Here is a 10,510-nt window from a genome sequence, read left to right as displayed (position 1 = left end):
TCGATTAAACGCTGAAAGGAGCTAGGGGCGTTACATAGCCCAAAAGGGAGTACATTAAATTCGTACTTTCCCATATGAGTCACGAAAGCAGTTTTTTCTCTGCTCTTAGGGTGCATTTCCACTTGCCAGTACCCTGATTTAAGGTCAAGTGTAGTAATGTATTTAGGTTTTCCAACCCTAGCTAACATGTCCTCTATATTAGGCAAAGGATAAGGGTCCTTGATGGTAACTTGATTTAGTTTTCTGTAATCAATACAAAACCTATAGGGCTTACCCCGTTTTGTTTGATCAACTAAAACTACGGGCGAAGCCCAAGGAGATACTGAGGGTCTAATTATCCCGTCATCTAACATTTCCCTTACATGTTGTTCTATTATTTTCCTTTTCTGGTCATTGACTCGATAAGGTTGAGATTTGATGGGCGGACTATTACCCGTGTGAATCTCGTGGAAGACTAGTCCGGTTCTTCCTACTTTATCAGAAAACAACTCTGGAAATTTTAATAAAAGGGTTTCTAGTTGATGACGTTGTTCCTCAGAAATAGGGGCTGCAGAAACTGCGTCCCTAATACTGTTCACAATCTCCTTATCTATGGGATCCTTTTCTGATTGAATTGAAAAAGGGATCCTTAAGTTACCTACTAAGCATTGAGATGATTCAAAATCTAATTTGACCCTATTTTCTTCAAGAAAATCTTGACCCAATATAAAGTCACTATTAAGGGAAGGAACTATGTAGAATTTAAATTTAAATTGTTTCTCACTGTCAATTGACTTAATTGTAAATTCTAACTCGTGAGAACCTTTTGTAAACGTATAACGGCCGTCGCCCCAAACTACACAATCTAATTCTTCATCTTCAGGTAATTCTGAAGAATTTCTATGCTTACAAATTTTTTGCCACTGGTCAAGACTAACAAAAGAGGCATCGGCCCCGCTATCTAATTTAGCGTGAACTGTCGCGTGTTCAAAAGTAACGGGAATAGTAACCCTTTTATAAACCGAACCTTTCTTGACTGATTCAATCCTTAAAGGGAACGCGACACGCTTTTTGTTAGGGGAATTTATTGGGCACCGGGAGAGGGACCACGAGGGACCTCTCCCGTCTGGGCTTCCTCCGACTGGATCATATTTTTATTTGGACAATCGGGTGCTATATGACCAGGTTCCTGACAACTGTAACAGGTGATTGTACGTGTAGAGGGGTAAGATACGGCCAACTGACGACCAGGAGATTTAGATCTCTGATTATTATATCTAGTATATGATCTTTGACCTCTATTGGAAGTGTATTGAGCTCTGGCTTGTGATCTCGAGTCTAAGGGTTTCAAGGGATATTCCCATTTAGGATGAGATGGGGATGTAGGACAAGGGCTTTGACAATGCCCGGGGGAACACTGATTATGGGCAGAGCCTTTATTAGCTGGGCAAGAAGACTCAGCTTTAACTTTAGGTTTAGGGGGTGACTTCCTCTTTTCCCTTTTCTCAGCATTCTTCTTCCAAACTTCAATATCCCTTTCTATGGTTTTACAGGAATTTCTTAACTGTTCCATGGTACTAAATTGTAAGAAAAGGAGGGGAGTCCTAAGCTCGTCCTTTAAATTACTTTTAATTATTGGAACTAATTCCTTTTCGGTAAGAGGATGGGTCATCCCTAAGTTTAACTTTAATACCTCCCCGAAGAAATCCTCTACCGACTCTTTATCTTTCTGACTTCTGTGGTTAATTTCTATCTTAAGTTTAGAATCAGCTTCAGAATCTCTAAACTGAACCTTAAAATGTCTCTTAAACGTATTCCAAGTTAAATGAGGATGGGAAGGTCTTACGCTACACATTTCGTCATATTGACGGACTAAATCCCTGTACCAATACAAGGCACGCCCTCTTAAAAGGAGAGGCAATGCAGCTAACCTTTCTTCATGTGATAGCTTGTGAAATTTAGCATACTCCTCAAAAGCTGCTAAAAACTCGGTGGCGTTATCGTTAGACGATCCCATAAAAGCTAACTTTTCTGGTGGTTCAATAGGGACTTTTCCCGTTTGAGGAGTTGAACCTCTATTTATTAACGAGGGTAGATCCCTAACTAACCTATCCAAACTAGTAGCTAAAGCTTTTTGTATTGCTACATTTTGATTAGAATTATCAGCCAGTGTTTGAAGCAAAGGCAATATAAAAGCTTTTAATTCCTCGTCGGACGTGTCTGGTCCTAATTGAGGGATTTGTTGGGACGGAGAAAATTGGGTTCCGATAGTTCTAGTTTCTGGTTTAGGTAAGACATTAGCAAAACTAATTTTAGGCTTAACAATTGTGGACTCTGATTTAGGAGGGTCAAGGGAATTAATCCCAGTTTGAGGAGGGAAATTAGAGGGAGTTGTACTTCCCTTGGGGGCAGGAATACTCTTATGAGGAAATAGTAAATAGGGAGAATATTCCGATTCTGAAGGGGCTGCAGCTCTCCTTCTTGAATCTTCTTTGTCTTTCTCTTCCTCAATACGAAGTTTCCGGTTAAATTCCTCCAATGGATCATCTGTTTCAGGCATGTCGCCATCGTCTTCCATGGACGTAAACAGATCTTCTTTAGATTTATTTTCCCTTTTCTTTAAAATTAGATCGTCATCCTCATCCTCGGATGGTCGAGGCGACCTCCAAGTTTGTTTATCGTCCGAATATCCATTATTAAGGTTAAATTAACCAAAAGTTTGTTAAATTTAGTTAAGTTTACACAAAATATACAAGTAAGTTATCTTTAAATCGATACATTAATCATAAAGATAATTTTTATGTTAATTTATTATTTAAATTAATAATGATTACTTAAGATTAAAATAATTATCTTTAATTACCAACCAACGTGGGGAGCCAAGGCTTAACTTCACGTGGGAGGCGGATATACCGACAATGATAAACAATATAATTTACGGGACTTAACTAAGGCTTAAGGCCTAGTTATTTCAATTCGAGTCCCTGTTCAGGCGCCATTTATGTAACCCTCGGTACTAATTAATTAAATTAAGGGTGGATTTTCCCGAGAGCCATAAAAATAAAAGAAAGAACAACTCACTTTATTAATCCAAGTTTAGAAAACTCTGAGTCTTCTATATATTTATTAATGAAAAAGGGATTAACCCGACTGTACACTTGACAGTTAACTATTTTTAACAAAACAACAAACTGCTCCGTCCGAGAGCTAACAACTGACTGATTTTCTAGCGATCACAGAGATTTTTTTTGGAAGAGGAGGAGTATGTAACATGGAGGCATGACACCCTGCCAGATCCAAGGAGTAGAAACGCCTGGAATCTGGCAGCCATGTTACAATATATTTACTTCTTTTTTTAAACTAAAAATATTTGGCAATTTAAATGGAAAATAAAATTTCAACTTTTACAAAGGAGAGTCCACACTACGGGTATTTCGCGCGCCTCGCGCGCGTTTTTCACTTGCTTGATACGCGCGCTTCGATCGCATAGCGTCTACGCACACGGTTTTAAAACGAGCGCCACGCCACTCCCACTTATTTAAGCCAATAGCAAATCCCTGAACTTCGAACTCTTTAGTGTAGTCTGCTACTCTGCAATTTGGATATTTGTATAGTCATGGCACGAGCGGATAAATATCCGACCAGTACCAACTACCAAAGTTGTTTAGCCAATAAGAAGCAGTCTTACGAATATTTGGGACATTTTTTTTACTAGTCAAGTTGACTAGCGAACCCCCAGATTTCGATTTATTTGAGTAAGTCAAGGCATTTTTTTAGTAGTCAAATGCCTTGACTAGTGCCTTATGTCTAGCCCTGGTACCAAAGTTGTTTAGCCAATAAGAACTTCACAGTACTACATCTGACGGTCCTACCCCCTCTCCCCTCCTCTAAACGGCGCGAAAACATTTTCAAAAGCTGCGAGTTACGTAAAACCGTCCCTCGAAGTGTGCCTCTAGTAGTAGTTTTTGGCGAATTCAAAAGATCCAAAAAAAATACCGAATTCGGAGCGCGCATCGGCCCCTTCTAGTATAGTCGGCCTTGATCTTTGAACTTTTGGTGCTAGTGTAATTTGCAAAATTGCAACACAACATAGTTAAGTTGCGTATTGTGAAGTTGCTACTCTGCTGGGTCTGGTAGGCTGCTGTTAGCACTATCCATAAGGAGTAACCACTAACAACACCAACTGGAATTCCCCGCAGATAGACCCAGAATTATTTCAAAAATGGAAAAATATTGCAAGAAATTAGCATATAAAATATCCCCAGGAGCACGAGCACGAGTCGCGCGAATGGTTAATAAGGCATTGGGCCGTGAAGTATGTACAGTGGACCCGTTGGTAAGGCAAGACAGAAAATTTGTCACTACCCCGAAGAAGAAAATTCTACCATTATTTACCCTTCCAATTTCACCAACAAAGTAGCAGGAGTAAGTAGAAATCAATCGTTCAAGTAGAGTTAGAAATCAATTTTGGCTTCCCCCACAATTTTATAATTTTGTCTTGGTTTAAAATTCACTCTTAGAAAAATTTCTAAATGTGAAAAAGCCTTTGACAATCTTTTAAAGGGTGAAAATATAAGAACTGATTTTCGTGACAATGATTATGGAACTCTTGCCACTAAAACGAGGAAATTGTTTCAATTGTCACCTGAGATTGCTAGGTGCTCCGTGGAAAATTTTAGGGAAACACCTAGTCCTCCATTATATAAGTCAGCTTCACCTGTGCAAAGGTTAATATTGAGTCCAGTCTCACAGGTACAAAGGTCAATATTGAGTACAGTGCTTTTAATTTTAATTTGAAATTGGGCTGTACAGTCTGCTTTTCTGATCGATTGTGTTTTTAGTTTATTTTGAATGATTCGGGCGTGTGAATTAGTTTGTGATTGAAAGTTTTAAACTAGATGGGTAAAATTTCCCGCTACTTATATGTACGGTTTTCAATTGAGTCTTCGTTATACTTTAACCTAGGGCCAAGGTTTAGTCCGGTGTGTCTAGTACTAGGCTCTGTGCGGTTGTGTTACTATATAGTTCGTTTTAATTTTTGATGTATTTAATAATAGGGAGATGGCGAGCTCTAGTAGTATCACCTCAGAAATAAGAACGGACTTGGTCTTATCAACGACACAAATCCATGGTAGATCGATGAATGTCGGTGAACTTAATGTAACCAGTGTTTCCAAAGGAAACAAGTCATCAGGGGTAGATATTAGCGCCAGTAAAGTACTCAAAGGAAATGAGGATCAAAGTGATGACGAAACGCCGTTACCTGATCAAGACCAAGATGATGACGAAACACGTTTAACCGTGAAGCAGCAAGAAAAATGTCCTGTGAAACCTGTCGCTCTGCCAGATCACGACGATAAAGAAAATACTGAACGGAAACGCATTAACGAGCTTGAAAACTTAAATAAAGATTTACAAAATAATAATGGAAGTCCTAAGGCTAAACAATGCAGGAAAGCTTGGACCGAGGACGAAGAAGATCGTTTGATTATTGGTGTTGAGAAATACGGTGTTGGATCGTGGTATAAAATTGCCCATGAATTCGGAATTAAAAGGTCGAGCCAGCAGCTGAGTGGTAAATGGAGGAACCTTTCTAAAGGCAATAAGATGTTAAAGGTTAAAACGAGGGTTTTAAGCAAACAAAGGAAATAAAAAAAGTGTTCATTAAATGTTTTATAAGTATTGTAATAAAAAAATAACAAATTTTATAGGATCATTCACCCATAAATAAAAAATCAAACATTTATTGATAAATTGTCAAAAACTCTGAAAATATAAATAATACGGATAGTAATTTAAATGGGCTTGGCAAATTTATGTAAAACTTAAAAAATAAAATAAAATTGTTACTTGAATCTTCGAAAAAAAATATTTGGCGCCAAAAAAATATAATCAAACATTCCAATTTCAAAATGAAAGGGGCCGTTATCTCTGGCCAATCAGGATCCAGTTCACAGCGTTGTATCGGAGGACCTCCCATAGTGACGTCATCACTTAATATATGCGTCAAATCATGGCCGAAAACGTCACTGGCTTTGCTTTGGCAGCCGTGTTTGGTACAGCTTTGGTGGGGGGGGGGAGCTCCGGGTAACCCGAAAAAATTAGGCAAATGAAATTATAATTTATATGCCGCCAGGAAGACTCGCCACAACAATTACGATAGAATCCTTCCCATAATAAGTACAGATAATACCATTGGAATTCCGTGTTTTATCAGCGGGTATAGCGTGTGTATATAGCGTCGGTAGTGATATATCTCAAATTCTTTGGTTTCATTCTAAATCTTTAAATCGTGGGATGATTGTAAGCAGAAGTGAGATGAGACTAGAAGTACTGAGCTAACCAAATTCTTCACTCGGCGAAAGTGAATATTCTTGATAACAGACGAACGGTTGGCCCTCTGGTGGCGGTTTCAAAATTTCCCCTCCAAAACGTGAGACGCTCGCGGTGGTAGACGGCCGAACTAGATTCCAGCACCCACGTCTGTGTTCCGCGACTTTAGGTTGAGGGGAAGGGGTAGGAAATGTTTTTGGAACTCGACCAATTTTTTACCTCTCCGTGTGACGTAGTCCAGGAGAGGCTCTGTAACGGCCGTATCTGTGTGTCTGTCCGTTGTTACACCCACGTGACCGCGTTCGCAGTTTGCGAATCGGAGCAAACGTGTTCGCCATTTCCGAACTGCTTTCACACTCACGGAAATGGCTCCTCTACTTGAGTTCTCACTTCACCATCTTTTGGTCTTCGTCCATCCCACACGGACACCAATCTGTTCTTACTGGCTTCTAATCACCACCAGCTTCTGATCTTTGTCAATCCCACATTGACACCAGTCTGCACTTACACTGGCTTCTAACACCACCATCCACTGGTCTTCCGTCTATTCCACATAGACAACAATCTGTATCATTGGCTTCTACTCCATTATCATCGTTTGGTTTAAGGATATACGCGGCGATCAGCTAGGGTTACGAGAAACGTCTAGCCTCCCTAAGGTGGGATCGCCACCAAAAGTTTTCGCAATTGCGCTTTTTCCTTACTATTATAATGGAAACGAATCGTATATATACCCCAAAATTTGAAGAAAGCGGGCAAGAGGGGTACCCTTCACTTTAAACGTCAATATTAGCGAAGTTTGAGATGATAATAGGTATAACTTTATTTTAAACGATTTAACTATTATTAATGTTAATTATTGAAAATTAAAATAACTAAAAATAATTATATTTATTTAAATATTAAAGATAACCTCTCGTGCAAAGAGAGAGATTATCATCGCCTCCTATATCTACCAAGGCCCGTGCATGCGATATATTTCCTTCATTGCCTCCTATATCTATCAAGGCCCGTTTATTTCGATATACTTTTCAAAACAACAACCAAAATGGGAAGCTCCTCTCGGAAACATAATAATTTCTTTTCTCTGTATATGAAATGAAAATATGGATAATATTGCGCTCCTTCTTTAATGGTATGAATCCTTGCCTGTCTATTAATATTTTACGAAGGAGTAATACGTTTTTAGCGAAGTCTAGAGAGGATAAACATAAGCGAGATTGTTTCGGGAAATAAATACTGCTTCCACTAATGGGTTTATACTCCTTGTTACTGTTGTATAGAGTAATCATGATAAAAGCTTAAAAAATTACGAGAGGACAGACCTTTTTTATCCTCTTGTTTTATTCTTAATAAGAATATAAAACATTTATTTTGTATCAAAAAATATTTCTTGGTGCTAAGATTGCTTTAAAAAAATCTAAACGGTTAGGCATTGGTAAAAAAGACAAATGATATTTTTCAAATCAAATGAGATAACGCCCACCTAGTTGAAAATTGCCCTTTTTTATCCGCGGGAGCCATTCTTAATGAGAATTTCGATGCTAGTAGGTTGTCAATTAAACTACCGGTATATTATTGTTGTTGGAAATTGGATATTAAGTCAAATTAAGTGGTTGCAAAGAGCCAGCAGGTTTTTGCCGCTTCTTTTTGTGAGTATTTGATTTTTGTATGTAAAATGGAGGAAGATAATGTTGAGAGTAAGGATGAAATGCGGAAGCGCAAAGCGCGGGAAAGGATGAGGGCAAAAAGGTCGACGTTTTCATTCGATACTTAAGTTTATATAATCTTCTCGACACGGAGAGGTAACATTTTGGATTTCCCAACTTGTTTCTATCTAGTTTTAGCGCGTGGGGAGCGGCATAAAATCCTCAAATTTGTTCACTAGTGCCAGGATTTACTATCAATGCTAGAGCCTTTCACTTCTAGTCTCATCTCACTTCTGTTGTAAGTGAGTGATAAAATCTGCAATATACTTGAAAGTTGAGGAACAATCCTGTTCATTACATTTGAAATTTCCAGGCTGACATTCTTTTTTAACATGTTCGCATTTCCGTCTATAGGTAAAATACGCATTTTTCGACGCAATTATTTTGCCGCAATCACAAGGTTTTTCAAATTTTGCCCTTTCTGAATCCATTTTATTAATTAATTACAATATCGTACGTTAAAAGACCAAGAATTGACTGTTCACACACGCAATAACGAAAGTACCTTTTAACCAATTTTCCAAAAAGCGCGGGACAATACTACATAAGCAGACGACTAATATGAGGGAAACAGTAATTGGGCGAGAACGAAAGACCTGACTCGTGACACTTACGGGCCTTCTTATTGGCTAAACAACTTTGGTACTGGTCGGATATTTATCCGCTCGTGTCATGGCAAGCAAAAAACCACAAATTAACGACGAATATTTAATTAGCGAAGTTAGAAGTTTCCCAGAACTTTGGAATAATAAGCTACATGTTTACAAAAACAGCAGAAATAAAGATTCAGCGTGGATACGAATATCAGAAAGAATGGGTTATACAAGTAAGTTACGCCAAGGCTTAATACATTGTTTATAAAATCAAAGGTTTATAAATTTTAATGGATATGTTATCTTTAATATCAATTGTAGTTGATGAAGTGAGCGCCAGGTGAAAAACTCTGCGTGACAAATACGTGAGAGAAAAGAAGATAATTTCCACAACACAATTAAGCGGAAGTGGTAGAACATCGAGGGATAAATGGGATCTATTTACATTTATGGATTTATTAAACGACACAATTAAAACAAAATCGTAAATATTTAAAATGTATATAATATAAATCGAGTATTAAATAGGTTTGAAATCATTTTAGCACAATTAGCTATATGTCTTGCTCAACGGGGGATACAGTAATTATTGCTGAAACCATTGATAGTACCTCATCTGCGAGTAACGTGATTCCAAAGTCATATAAAACTATTTTGAACGGAGCATTAACAAGAGATTCAAACGGTACACCAACTAATAAATCGTACGTCGTGGAAACTGTTACTGGGGATCACATTATCGAAGATTATGAAGAGCTTTCAGAAGAAGAGTCCTGCGGTAAAACAAATTCTTCTGATTCTACCAAACGTAATGCGGAAACCGCTGACTCGGGCTCGGTAGACCAATCTGATGCTAATGTTGTTCACAAATCAACCAAAAGAAGGAAACCTCAGCAAAAAGACCAATACGAGGACACTCTGCTGAAAATATGGAAAGAAAACACCGAAAAGATGGACAAAGTTTGCAAAATCTGCCGAAGAGAAGAAATATTATAGTGCCAATGAAATGTTTCTGCTCAGTTTATCAAAAGACCTTGATTCTTTACGGCCTAGTAATCAACGAAAAATCAAACGATTGTTTTTGTTCACATTAGATGAAATAATTACGGAAGAAGAACAGGCAGGCACAAGAGAGTAATGAAATTAATGAAATGTTATTTTTTTAGATTGAAATACATTTTGGTTCACTTTATGATATTTTATTTTTTATTAAGAACATGTATGGCGGAAAATTATTTGTTTCTTCTTTGCCATTTTACTTGACCACTGATAGATTTTCATAGCCTAACTTATATTAAAGAGATAATTCATAAGGAAGAGAGAGACCAAATAAAATAACGAACTGTTTATTAAACAAGTGAGAGAGTGAGACGTGATCAAATGATAACATTACATTGCTATTTATAGCAGTTACTAAAACACAGTATTAAGATGTTATTAACCGGTTAAAAAAACTAACATCGCATTTCTTAGGTAATAGAGTTAATATTATCCGAGTAGATAAGAGTCGATTTCTCCGACGATTATCGGATAATCCGGCTTTGGACATCAAGTGCTTTAGTTTTTCTTTTGTTAAAGGCTTGGTTAACATGTCGGCGGTCATTTCCTCGGTTGGACAATAGTTGATATCGATGATGTTGTTTTCTCTCGTATCCTTGAGGAAGTGGTATCGGACGTCAATGTGTTTCGTCCTAGCGCTGATCCGTTCGGAAAGACTCATCTTGATGCATCCTTGATTGTCCTCAAATAGGTACGTTGGCGTGGTAGCCGGGAATCCAACATCTTCGAGAAGCTGTCGTAGCCAAATGACTTCTTGGGCGGCATGAGCTGCTGCGACGTATTCGGCTTCTGTCGATGAGAGCGCGACAATTGATTGTTTCCGACTTGACCAAGCGA

This window comes from Phalangium opilio, unplaced genomic scaffold (assembly GCF_054372755.1).
Source record: "Phalangium opilio isolate 3A_F unplaced genomic scaffold, DU_Popi_V2 ptg000039l_2, whole genome shotgun sequence".
Lineage (NCBI taxonomy): Eukaryota > Metazoa > Arthropoda > Arachnida > Opiliones > Phalangiidae > Phalangium > Phalangium opilio.
This window is presented reverse-complemented; position numbering follows the sequence as displayed.